The sequence below is a fragment of the Epinephelus moara genome, chromosome 16, assembly GCF_006386435.1.
Source record: "Epinephelus moara isolate mb chromosome 16, YSFRI_EMoa_1.0, whole genome shotgun sequence".
NCBI lineage: Eukaryota > Metazoa > Chordata > Actinopteri > Perciformes > Serranidae > Epinephelus > Epinephelus moara.
This window is the reverse complement of record NC_065521.1, coordinates 30420383-30434458: the sequence shown is the minus strand read 5'-3', so window position 1 is coordinate 30434458 and position 14076 is coordinate 30420383. Positions and strand designations below refer to the sequence as shown.

Genomic DNA, 14076 nt, shown 5'->3' with positions numbered 1-14076 from the left:
ATGGCTGTGAAATCCTTATTTCTACAGGAAAATGAGCTATCATGTGACATTTACATCAAGCCTCCGCATGAGGCTGACAGTGAAGGAACAATATTGGAAGCTCAAAAAGTGTGTATGGTCTGGCAGATGCTTCACTATACTGGTACAACAGAGTAAAGGAAATGATGCTGAGAGCAGGAGGAAAAATGTCCCAAGTTGATCCAGCTGTTTTCTATTGGTGTGCAATGTAACTGCAGTACTTGCCTGCCTTCTAGGTGACTTCATAATAAGGGGGGGGACTCAAGTTTCTACAAAACAGTGATAATCCATCTCAGAACTGTATCCCAAGTGGAACGTGAGGAGCATGACAACTTAGTTAGGTGGGAATAGACTTTTTGACTCTTTCCAGAAAAGTGTAAATACAGCAAGAAAAACTACATTCAGCATATACAGCCCATACATATGGATTCTTTGCGTGCTGTGAAACTCGACTCACCTGTCTGTGCGGAAGAAAAAAATCAACTCAGGCCAAATTCTCTGGGTTACAAGACAGAGCAGACTGGATGTCATGTTTGATGCTAGCAACTGGGCATTAAGCATAAAAAATGCAACTGTGAAGACTATTCATGAAGCAAACAAATATTGTGCAAACTTAAGTCCAAGAAGGTTATTTTGAACTTTAAATATTTGGGCAGAGTCCGAGCTCCGATGGCGACTTTATTCAGCAATGGCTCATTGGAAATCTTTCAGATGGAGGTACTCAGGGAGGACACCTGATTGTTTTAATGGGAGAAAATGGCAAGTTTTCCCCTCTTTCTTGGTAGTCAAGAGGAGTGAAGAGAAGTATACAGAGCACAATGCTACCTTTCTGTTGTTGTGCTACATTCTCCTCTGAGCTGACAACTGGTGATGCTGAACATGCTACACCAATAGCCTGTGCCACGGACAATCATTCCACGGTTGATGCCTTCAAGTCCACAAAGTCAGCCACTGAGAAAAGACTTCGTCTGGAAGTAAGCAGCTCAAAGAACTCATTCAAACCCAAAAGGTAGAGCGAGTCCTGTGGTACAACACAAAAGAACAACTTGCAGACTGCCTTACAAAAAAGGAGGCATCAGCTCTCCAATTACTAAAGGCACTTAGTGAAGGACAACTTGATTGTCTTTGAGTCACACAGAAAAGGTACTCAATACCAGATGCCTAATAACAAATGCAATGTTGTGTTGTTGTTTTGTTGTAATTATGTTAAATATGTTTTGCTTGCAAAAGAAAGTCTCAAGGTTTAAACTGAGTACTGGGAATAAGTGCATTTTTTAGAGAGGGAGTTTTTTAATATGCTTATATTTACATACTGGCTGCATTACATTCAAGTGGCACATAGAATTGCCTGTATGAGAGCTTACATAGTGTGGTTTGTATTGTGGAATAAACACAAAGTCTAGTTACTGTTGATGGTGTGCATGAAGTGTGCAGTGAACAAGGCCATCATCAATAAAAGAGCTGTTGAATTACTTCAAAAGTTGTCTTCTTGTGGAGTGAATCTCACTTTATACTTTCAGTTAGGGCTGGGCGATATAGAGAAAATTAAATATCACAATATTTTTGACTAAATACCTCAATATCGATACTGCAATGATATTGTAGGGTGACTCTTTGTGCTTTCACAAATTATATACACCATGAGATTTTTGATAAATAATCATCCGGAATGTGGGTATAAAGAAAGTGTTAAAGGCAAATAATAGAACAGCTAAAACAGTCTGGTAAGTTCAGAAAATTACATCATTTTATTGTAATGCAGCCTTAAAATCCAAGGAAAAACAACACAACACCTACAATATTACATTATCCAAAAGCTAAGACGATATTTAGTCTCATACAATTATATTGATATAATAGTGATCAATTGCCCAGTATGTTTGTATGTCCGCAAGGGTCCACGTGACATGAACATCGCATTCAGCCCATGTCAGTGAGGGTCAACATGGACCCTGATGTGGACATGTGCATGCAGCCCATAGAGACAAAATGCAATAAGTCACACTCTGAAAACCACCAGAGGGTAACACAATCACCACCACAACATGCAACCAAGGGCTGAAACTCTAACAAAATGCCCGTAGCTAGCTAAAAACATTAGATTTCAGCATGTCAAATGATTATTAAGCACCCTATGTCTACCGGAGAGGAAAAGTTCTATTGGCAAACTCAATATTGTTGGTCCATCCCAGTGTCCCTTCTCCTTACCTTGCTTATCTTGGAGAAATGATGAATGATCACATGGTCACATCGCTGTGGGCCTGACCTGGGCGCTGCACACTGACTCAGTGGTGGGAAAGGCAAGGCAGAGGCTGTTTCACCTCAGACACTTGAGGAAATTCTGGGCATCCCCTCAAATACTGCAGAATTTCTACTCCTGCACCACTGAGAGCGTCCTGACTGGGGAACATCACAGCCTGTAACAGAAACAGCACTGATCAGGACCACAAGGCTATACAGAAAGTGGTTCGTTCAGCTGAACGTACTATAGGCGCTGCTCTAACCTGCCTAGAGGATGTTTACACCAGGCGCTGCAAAAATAAGGCCAGGAAAATCATCAAAGACCCTAACCACACAGATAACTGCCTGCTCTCCCTGTTGAGGTCAGGAGGAATGTACAGGTTACATCAGGCCAGCACTGAGAGGATCAGGAAGAGCTTCTAGCCTCAGTGGCCAACTGCCCAGTCTTATATTCACCATTCCAGTTCTTTTTGATGCACAAGAAGGAACCGATGGGGTTACATTTCTCTGGAACTGTATGTTATGTGATGACATGTGACAAATAAATTAACTTAAGTAAAAGTGAAATCAATTGACATTTACAGTTATTTGATCAAATCACCAGGTCCGATCATTATTTAACCTAATAACGATCAAGCCCACGCCTCGCAGAGCTTATTTAGCTTCAACTTCTAGCGTTTGTCTGTTTGACAAAATTAGCAAAATGCTTGCTGCACACGTACAGTAGGCATACTGATTGTCAGGATCCCAGTTTTCCCAACTGCCTGCTGATTTGTCACATCTCATTGCCTGTATCCACTTTTGTCATCTTGAATGCTCAGTTTTTTTGGGGCTCGACAGCATAATAAACTTAGTTCTGGGTTCTTTACCCTGTTGGTGGAGCATCCCAACACCCAGCAGCTTTTAGACATTTTTCTGTTGTTAGCTAACAGCCGGAAGTGACAGCAAGGCACCTTCATGCCATACAAAGTCAGTGGAGAGGGTTGTATTGTTTTCCCCTCCAGTGTGGGCTGGACTTAATTGTGCTTTGTCTCTATAATGGTACAGACCTGCTGTAATGCTGTTTGGGTCTGGAAGTCAACCAAACAGCAAGTTCCAGGTGAATAACAATGTGTGGATTTGCAGGAATCAGGTTCAAAGACCACGGGAGCACAGTGAGCTAGGCCTGGCCACCCGCTTGCTTCTTGGGCAGCTGCCAAGCTTTATAAACACCCAGCCAGCGCTAACAGCCGGGGTTCCCCTGCTGTTCCTCCGCTGTGCTTGAACGCAACACACAGGGCAAAAAAAAAAAATACAACTAATATACCTGAAGCAACCCGAGAATGGAGGAGCCATTCCTCTGTTGGAGGGATTTGTGTCACATTAGAGGGATGCTGAGCAGAAAAGAACTGGGTTTCAAAAGATCCCTTAAGGCCCCCGTTCTGTGGAGACAACCTCTTCCCTCTCACGGGCTCCTTTCAGAATAAGATAAGCAAATTTACACTGGCAGACAAACGTGACATTTTCCTCGTGCAGGAGCTGCTTAAGAGGAGGCTTCATAGGTGGGCAAGGCTGATAAGACGACAGCCGGGATTGGAGGGGCTGGAAAACCAGCATGAAAAGGAGATGACAGAAATCAGCAAGAGTGGGATTTCTCCCGCCCTTTCATTTTCTTTTTCTCTTTTGAGAAAGATCCACCAACAGGGAAAGGTTCGAGCAGCGGTGACCTGCCTGCACTAGACCGGTGCTCCTCTTCATGCTTATTTCTTTATGGTAATCTCTACCTCAGGGAGCTGTTTGGCTGCCTTTCCTGGCTGAGGCTCATAAGAATCTCACCCTGTTTAGAGGCTATCAAATGGATTACAGACTCATTATCAACAGTGCTGTGTGGCCATAGAAGCCTGCCGTTTACACCACATTTCCACTGTGTCAGCCACAACACCAGATTCCATGGCATGAGAGTGTCGAGGTGTGTGGTTTCTTTTTTGTGTATTTGAGAGGGAAAAGTGCCTGTGCTACAGGCAAGGCTGATCCAGTTTAACACGGTGTCTCATTCCTGAAGTTGGAGCAAAGTGATTGGCCATCGAGTTTACCGACAGACTTAAACTTCATGACCATGGCAGGGAATTACTTGCAAATACATAGCAGCAGTATATTCACCGGTGTATAAAAAATGAACAGACACGACTACTTTCTTTTTCTGCTCTATTTTTCTTTTTACTGCCCTGACTGCAGTGTTGCACTAAACCTAGACATCCATAGTGGCTGCGGAGTGCCGCGGTGTGGCATGCTGGTGTGATGTAATGTGATGTGGAGCTCTCTGAAGGTCTAGGCTCAGCGACGCCATACATGAGACAGTTTAACATCACTAGCCATTATGAATTTACCTGCAAAAGGTGACGGGAGAAAAAACTAGTATTATTCAGCTTGGAAATGACAGCATTGGCCAGAGTCTCTCTAAATCAGATTGATGATCCATTTTCCCTGCCCCGGGGCCACAGTAATGTAAGGGCCTGGGATCCACCGAGGCTGCACAGAGACAGATGGGACCTTGTCTGCTGTGACCTTGCTGAGCTAATATTTCTCCCAGGCCTTGTCTGTTGCCTCATCATTAAAGGTGCCACGGCTATTAACATTGGGGGAATACTTCAAAGACACTGTTTACTTGGACAGGACACAATCCGGGTGGAGAAAAATCACAGCGGTAGAGTAACAAGGCAAAGAGTGATTGTTTGGCAAATGGAGAGAGTGTCGTGTGTATGTGTTTACAATCTGTTTCAGAGATGCCTGTACTGTCTTTGAAAGCATCATAGTGCTGCGTGTGTATATGCAGTGTACTGTACAGGTATCCAAATAAACTGCTTGTTAAAAAACAAATCAAGTTATTAAGTTTAATTTACACAATAAGCCACAAGTGGCCATGATTTACTTGTCAACAATGTCAGCGTGTCTCCTTTCTTTTTTATCTCCCTCTTCTATCCTTCCCATCTCTTTCAACCACAAATCCACGCATGGTCCACACAGAAAATCTAAATTCATAACAACATCTGACATTCTGCAACAATGGTTAATTAGCCAGTAACACTGTATGATGCTCCACACTCCATATGGAGTATTTCACAATAGCTTTGACCACACCTCAACCAATCATAATCAAGGAATGAAACTGTTCCTTTTAATTTTGTTATTGTTTTGTTATGATTGATGGAACAGCTGAAATAATTAGTCAAACAACAAAAAATGAATCAGCAACTATTCTGATAGCTGATTGGTTGTTTAAAACTAAAGTGTGGGACTTTAGCATGCATCTATATAAATGAAGCTTTGTTACATTCAAGCCCTCGCCAAACAAGTTAACACAATGCAGATTAAGCCTATCGTCACCAGGGAAGGCTCTCTGTATTTCTCAGTATACCGGAGTTGCTGTCAGATCCTGAGATTAATTTACTTATCTTACGTTAGATTTGTTTTTGTTGTCTCGTTCTGTTTGGCACTGCTTTTCGTTTTGTTTTCTCAATGCTTCATCTGTGTGCATGATTCATTGATGTATTACTGGATCTAGATACTGGACCCCAAGACGGAGCCTATTCAGTCCAATGAGAATTGTTCACCTGGGTTTAATTCTGCGGTTTGAGGCCAACTGAATGTGTGCAGTAGTGTTTCTCCCACTGACCCCACCTGTGAGTTCCTGCTGGGCCCATAGACTCTATATTGTGATGATGTCACTGATATTTAAATAGCGTTTCACAGCTCAAAGAAAGTTTTACAAATATAAAACCTCCATGGATCAAATATTCATGACAGAAAGAGTCATAATTGACCTTGTTTACAGTTTGAGGTGTTCTGTTAACAGTTTTACAGACATCTCTTTTATAATGGTGGTCCAAAGATAAAATGCTTTTTGGGCCACAGGGGATTTTTGGGAAATATTGGAAGCAAGGCTGAGTGGTGTTCCTGGGGGGCTGGCATGATTTTGATGTTTTGTTCTGATACTATGCTTGTCGACAGCTTGAAATAAAGATTGGAAGGAAGTGGGGAGAGACCATGGCGACAAAGCAAAAGCCAGGAGTATGGCGAGTCCTAGTTAGTTTCTGGAGTGGATGTCTCAAATAAAAAAGACACTCAGTGTTCAGAGGAAGGATTAAAGTACAATAATTATAATAAAAACAGCTTTACTAGGGGCAGGGGAGATGCAACAAGCTCACTTGCAGGCATATGTTACAACCAAGCATCTATAGCGTTACTCTCACTGCCAGAGGGGGAAGACAAAAGTCACACACTCCAACCTTAAGTGATTCTTCAAAGTAAATTAGCAAGTTCTGTGGACAGTTTCACAAAGACACTTGAGACGGATCTGCAGTGTGAGGCTTCATTTTGCTCTTGGATTAGACTGATGCAAGTTAGACTGCTCAAAAAATTAATTTTAAGCCTAAAAAAAGCCACCATATCCCAGGTTAACCATGTTTCCATGGTAACAATCAGTGACATCTGCTGACCAGTGTTTCCATGGTAACAATTAGTGACACCTGCTGACCAGTGGCACCAAATGACAAAACAGAGGACAACATGGCTTATGATTTGTGGTTTGGTGGGTAATGAGGAGGGAAAGACTTTTCAGAGACCGCAGTAACCTGTTGAAAACATGCAGTGGTGAGAACACTGTCAGTCATTTGACAAGGAAACTATCAGTCTGACTGCAGAGGTAACAGAAGCACCGAGTCCTGCTGCATTAAGAAGCAACAGCAGCTCAGCGCTGCTACAGGAATGAACTGTGTTAAGATTTTATGCTGCTGTATGTTTTTTGTATGGTGACACTCTTTGCTGAATTTTCCCAGTCGAATGCATTTTGTAAGTGTTGAATTCTTCCAGAAGGCAAACATTTCCAATGAGCTGATCGGTGTGACGCAGATGCTTGGTCAGCCATGTTTTTAGTTTGAAATCCAGACTTAATGTCAAATGAATCCTAAAGACAGTCAAGGTCTAAACAGCTTTGTGCATCGAATGAAATTAGACATCTATCTTAAGTCTATTAGTTTGATTTAAGCTTTAAGTGTTGTGCCATGTGAGCATTTTCATTTTCCACTTTGATCATTCACACCATTCACATTTAGCCTTCTCATGGCAGCATGTTAGCTCCACGTTCAACACGGCAGTTGATTTTATCATTTTTCTTTATTGGGCGTCGTTCTTTTGCTGCTTTGTGGGATTTTAAGCCTCAGAATAAATCCACTGACATTAGGAATGGATTGCAATGCAGGAGTCAGACTAAGAAATATGGTCTAGGAAGCAATCCAGCGGGTCACTGTTACTCACCACCAGCCAGTAAGAGAGAGATAAGGAAATAATCAAAACAGAGAGGCGAGGGCCAACTTCAGCCAGACTGCACTGACAGATGGGCTCCCACTTTTATTCGTTGGTACCCCTCTTCTCTTATTTTATCCAAACCAGCCGACGCTCTCCGTGTTGATATGTGCTGGCTTATGGAGACTATTTAGTCTTTTATAACCTTTCCGCACAATAAAGCAAAAGAACAACCCGCAAGCCGAAACTCCCTTATCTCCAGTTTCTTATCTCTCATTAGCTCTGGCCCGTGATGAGTGTTGGGGCTTTGCAGGAGGGGGGGATAATCTATTGAAATATGGTTTCATTTTGGATAGACTTTATCAGCAAAGCAATTTAAATTGTGATAATGAAGAACACTGTAAATCCCCCAAGTGCCCTTGTACCGCGGCGTACATACAGCACAACAGTACGCAGCGGGTGGTAATCATTGTGTAATCACTCACACAACAGTGCACATCCAAGCCCCCGAGCCTCCAGCCACTCCCCAGGCAGCCCAACCCCTGATATTTGCTGGGCGTATGATTTGTTCTGGGATCTGAGCAATAAGTAAAGCCTCCTCGTGGCCTTGTAGCCAGATTGAATTGCAAAAACATGTTGCACCTGGTGCAGCTGGAACGGGAAGGAGAAGCAGCAACACTGACTGCATTCACTATCTCATGGCTGCAACCGTATTGAAAATCTGATAATGATATTTGGTGAGCTTAATGGTTGCCCTCTGCAGGCTACAATCAGTCTCACTCAATCCTGTTTTCATACCCACCGCCCCACATCCCCCCTTCTCTTTTTCATCTTCTGCCTCACTTTCACAGCGTGCAGCTGACAGCGAGAGGCATGATATACGGCCGCTTGGCTCAGTTTTAGAACCAGCGGCACCACATCATTTTTCCTTTGCATTTTGTTTTCAAATAGAATTAGTGTCTGTGTCAGTGAATAATCAATGAGAATCACTGCAGGTGATCAGCGCGTGTCTGTCCACTTGTTGTGCCTATTCTGTTCTGTTATCTTCAGGTTAAGCTGCAGAACAGCAGGTGTACCGCTGGTAGAGATTCATTGTCCTGCTCAAGGACACTTCAGCAGCAAAGATGCTAATGTGGCAGAGACTTGAACCTGGACTTCGTCATTAAAGGCAAGCCTTCTCTCTCATCACACCCCTTGCTCCTTTATGTAGGATGCCAATACATGGTATATGTTCAGAGCTCCCCTCTAACATGGAGGTGTAATGACCCAGTTTGCCCACAGGGAACATTAAAGTTTCATCTAATGTGTTCTAATGGAGTCATACAGACTTTACAGAAAGACAGTGTACATCTAAAGCCATCTATATGCTGTTGTAGCTGACTTTAACATTTTATTAGGGCTTCTTCCAGTGTGAACAATACATCACTTCCTCTGAAACACCTAGAGGCTTTCAAGCTACATTGGCATTTTCATTGTAACACATTTGCAATAATTAACAGAGCTAACTTTTTTATTGTGATTAATAATAGAGTAGAAGATAGCATTATTGAGCCACACATTAAAACCGCACTCATTAAATTCACTATCCTGAATGCACCAACTCAGACTACTAAGCAGGACCGTGGAAAGGTCAATGTGATCATTATATAATTTAGCTGGAGAACAATTATGAAACAGTCTAATAAGAGTAATTTCTAATGTGCGGTGTGAGAGTGACACCTCCTTCACCGCGAAGCTAATTGTCAAAATGTGAAGATCCATTTCAGAGCTGAGAGATGCAATCCAAACATGCAAGTGCCAAAGTCAAAGCTGCTTAAGGTTCTTATGTACAATTTTACTTGTCTTTCCTAAAGTATTTCCATTGTACCCTATTTTATACTTCTACTCTGCTATATTATAGAAAGAAAATTGTTATTTCAGAGAGAAATGTTGCACTTTTTACTACAGCTGACAGCAATAATAGTTTAAACAGATTAAAATTTTATATTCAAACTAGAATTATCGCCTCACAGTTGTATGCCTCAGTTTGCAGTTTACATCTATGTCCGTCTAGACTCATAAGTAGCCATGACAGTTGACAATGCTTCAAATATGGATGTTGCTGCAAAGAAGCCACAAATTCTAAATTCTCAGCAGCACAGAAGGTCTACACAATCAGCACAGTGTCAAGGTGGGCACCCAAATTTAGTGTCCAACCAAAGGTCTCCCTTGTGTTCCTGAGTTATAGCATTGAATAACGGCAAGGACAGTGTTTTTACAGAAGATTATGATGTCACAGTGAAGCTGACCTTCAGCCTTTTGGATTTTAAATGTCATCACTTCATCATTTTATCCTATTAGACATTTGTGTGAAATTTTGTCATGATTAGCACAAGTGTTCTTGAGTTTTGGCCAAAAACTTGGTGGTTTGGTGAGGTCACAGTGCCCTTGACATTAGACAACCAAATTCTAATCATCTCATCCCTAAGTCTAAGCAGACATTTGTGCCAAATTTGAGGAAATTCCCCCAAGGCCTTCTCGACATCACGTTCATAAGAATGAGACAGACAGATGGACAACCCCAAAACATAACGCCTCTGGCCACAGCTGTCACTGGCACAGAGGCATAAAAAAATTATGAGCGCTTTTAAAATACAACGCATTGTTACACTTTAAACCAGTGGTTGTTAACCTTTGTGTCCTGACCTCTTACAAAAAAAAGTGTATAGCTGGGGCCCCTTTCACTTTTCGGATGTCTTTAAGTTATAAGCACTTCCACCAAAGAGATTTCCCCTCTAAACATATCACATTTTTATTTAATTTAGTTTTAGTTGTATTTAAACAACTGTTTAAGGTCCAGCTAGGTCATATCATCCAATATTTCCCCCCAAAAACAAATGTTAAAAAACCCACAATATAAATACCAATCCGTGTAGAAGAACTTAGACTTTTGCCCTCATCTTTAACCCATTAATCATTTCACAACCACTGGATTTAACTGCCGAGCTGCAAAAAAAAAGTAATTAAAACACTAGCTCGCCCTCGACTAGCTGCAACAGTGAAATGCTACATTAGTTTTAATAGTGTAATATGTTATTTCACATCAGTTCCAGACACAATTTTCTGGTTAATGAGAGCGTTTTAGATCCAGTAGCTGCAAAAAGCCAAGTTAACTGTTAATAAGTGTATAGTAAACTGCAAATGAATGCACAATTAAGATGTATTACTCTTGAAGCAACAAAAGCAACAAAAGAACTCAGTAAAGGATTAAAAATGACATAATAGGTACGTTAGCAGTGATGTCAAAAAGAATGATTTATTGATACATATCGATTCTGAATATTAATTCCAATACTCATTTTCGGCAGTATCGATACTCCAAGACCAGCAGCGCTTTCTTGCTCTCTATTGTTAATGTGTAGTCCAGTCATTCTGCTATTCTCTGCTACCAACCAAGAAAAGTTATAGCCTTGTTATATTTATCTTAATAATCAGAAATTTAATTTGCATGCCCTCAATGTCAATTTTTCTAGTGGTATCGAAAATGGTATTGAATATTGATGTTTTTCAAGGTTTTGTAACAACATAGTCGAGTATTGTGATAGCACTCTCAGTAAGGAAGACTCAATGCTTAGTCTGTAATGCTTTTACCAGCAATTTATGAGAAACATTGTTCAGCAGTCTGTAAATTCTTCACAAGTTTGTTATCAAGTAAAATGTCTAAATGAACAATTAAGGTGTTTGTGATGCCAACACTTGTAGTCTTATCAACACATAGTAGTAAGTACCTTATACAGACTTAAAGGGACATTGTGTAACATTTTCAGTTGTTTATTGGCAAAAATTGATGTCTGCATTCATAAATATGTCATCACTGGTGTACTATTACCTCCACCAATAATCTGACTTATTCTCGTAAAAGGAGAATTTCGGATTTGTTTGTACATTGTGCGGGTAAGTCGTCTGTGGGGTTCCATTACGTTTCGCCATCTTGAGAATACACCCGCCAGCAAGGGACATACAGCACCGCCTTCGGCGTTTTCGTTGAGAGCCAGGCCAGCACTGCGTGACTGAGGAGCCGAAGGAGAGGAGCAAGAGGCGCTTCGCTACTACCCTGGCAAATTTGAAACAAAGTCCCACTCTTTGAGCATAATGCAGGATCATGCATATGCAGCATCATGGGAGACGGAATCCTTGTCGCCAAGAAAGCGCAAAAGGGAATAGAAAAGGCAGCGTGACCGGCGAATTAAAAAAACGAAGGCCCACATCGGGGTAGCCTTTCCCAGGTAGAGAGAGCTGCTGAGGGAGAATGGTAGCTAACAGCGGCTAACAGCGGCGCAGTGATGCGAGGAGAGGGATGAGGCTGTTAGCGACTGGCCGCTAACAGCGGCTAACAGCCAACAGCGGCGCTGGCCTGTGATTGCATTACCATTCTCCCTCAGCAGCTCTCTCTACCTGGGAAAGGCTACCCCGATGTGGGCCTTCGTTTTTTTAATTCGCTGGTCGCTAACAGCCTCATCCCTCTCCTCGCATCACTGCGTCGCTGTTAGCCCCTGTTAGCGGCCAGTCGCTAACAGCCTCATCCCTCTCCTCGCATCACTGCGCTGCTGTTAGCTGTTAGCCGCTGTTAGGGCTGGCCTGTGATTGTATTACCTTTCTCCTTCAGCAGCTCTTACCACCTGGGAAAGGCAACCCCAACTTTCTCCTTCAGCAGCTCTTACCACCTGGGAAAGGCAACCCCAATGCTGACCCGTCACGCTGCCTTTTTGATTCCCTTTTGCACTTTCTTGGCGACGAGGATTCCGTCTCCCGTGATGCTGCATAATACATGATCCTGCATTATGCTCAAAGAGTGGAACTTTGTTATACGGCAGTAGTGCCGCTGGCCACTAACAGCTGTTAGCGGCGCAGTAATGCGAGGAGAGGGATGAGGTGTGTGAGGTTGAGCCACTTGTCAGTTGTCAAAAGACAAGATGTGATCGGTTTGTTTTAATTTACATCCGCCCCAACAGTCCTACGTTGTAAACACAGCCAGCATGGTGAGGAGGGGGTTTGTCAACTCGCGTCGCGTGTGTCTGTGTAGGAGCCTGAATGAATACTCCATGTAGTATCGGATGACATGGTTTCATCAGTGTTATCATAGCTTTTTGGTACACAGCGGCTACAGTTGTTGTAATACGTGTTTGAAACAGTGAGGCGCTAGAGTGCGCCATCTGTTTGAATACAATATATGATTTCAACGTTAGATGGGAGAAATTCCTACACACTGTGGCTTTAAGGGTTTTACTACCTATAAACTAACCCTTATCACAAGGTACCTAATATATAAATACTGAGCACATCATCTTTTGCTGTTTAAAATTTAACTTGATGTTACCTTTACTTAAAGGTGCGAGTCCCAATCAATCCCAGGTGGTCAAATACTGATACTTTGGGTTGGTAGTCAGCCTGAACCACCAACCCAAACATTGGTCTTTGTCGACTTGGGAATGAGACTCAACTATCAATTATCTTTCTCCATTGTTACATACGGCGCCTCTATGCAGGATTTTTTAAAGCAGAACTTTTACTTGTAAGGGAGTATTTTACACTGATGTTTTGCTACTAACTTAAAATATGAGTGTTTCTTTCACCACTGGGGCTAAAAGTTAAACCGACACATACAGTGATCTTTTTTTCACTCATCCTTTTAGAAAAGAAGCCATTCATTCCTGTGTGTGGAGTACAAAGTGGAATCGAAAAATACATTTCAAAAGTTTTGGCCTCTCATCGTCTTCTCTACAAATTCATTCCAAATACAGTATTTTCCCTCCTGTGCAGGCAAATGCCTTTGACACGGGGGGCAAAGTTGGGAATGGTTCCAGAAGACCAACTCTCTATTTTGTGAGCTTCAGCACTCAATAGCTCCATGATTAAAGCCAGTCTATTTTATTGATTGAAAAGGAAGGAAAGAAAACCCAGAGTCTTTCTGCTCCTCAGTCTCCGCTTCTCCATCTGTAAAAGTGGTGGAAAAGCCTCCCCTGACCATGTCCAGGCAATTTGGTTGGAGCGGGCCTCTCCTGTTGCACTCACTGACTCCGGCCATGCTCTGTTACCTCATCTCATCAGCTGGGAAAGTATTTGTGCTTGTAGCTCAGGAGAAGGCGGCCACGAGTTAAATTGAGTTACCTGTTCAGAGATGGTTTCATTTTCCACGGATGGCCCCAGAGATCCTTGATGGAACTGCTAACTGCTCATCACCCCTCATGTCCCCCAGTGTCTGTCTGAGCAGGGAGCGGCGACACGACGACAGCGACATGGCTCAGGTGGCGAAGACAGCTGGCTGCAGAATCCATCACACTATCTCAACTGTGGAGTGCAGTGAGATAAACCTGCAACACATAAGACACTGCTGTTTTTATCTTACATCTTTCGGTTTCTCTACCTGCCCTCTCTTTTTTAATACATATACAGGTCATAAACTAACTCCAGGTACTTTCTGTTGCATTTGCTGACTCTCTCAACTTCACTTATTCTTTACAGAACAGCACAGCAGAGGTAAAAGCAACTGTCTGCATT

General features: G+C 42.3%; 1 protein-coding gene across 1 annotated transcript in view; it reads right to left on the bottom strand.

Annotated features, from left to right (window-relative positions):
* LOC126403077 (metabotropic glutamate receptor 7-like) overlaps positions 1–14076 on the bottom strand; it is a 163401-nt gene that overhangs the window by 127964 nt on the left and 21361 nt on the right. Inside the window, exons 3-4 of the mRNA XM_050065504.1 lie at positions 13687–13889; positions 2227–2435 (exon numbers count right to left, since the gene is read on the bottom strand). The gene's annotated coding sequence lies outside the window, so the exon portion shown is untranslated. The remainder of the gene's footprint in view (positions 1–2226; positions 2436–13686; positions 13890–14076) is intronic.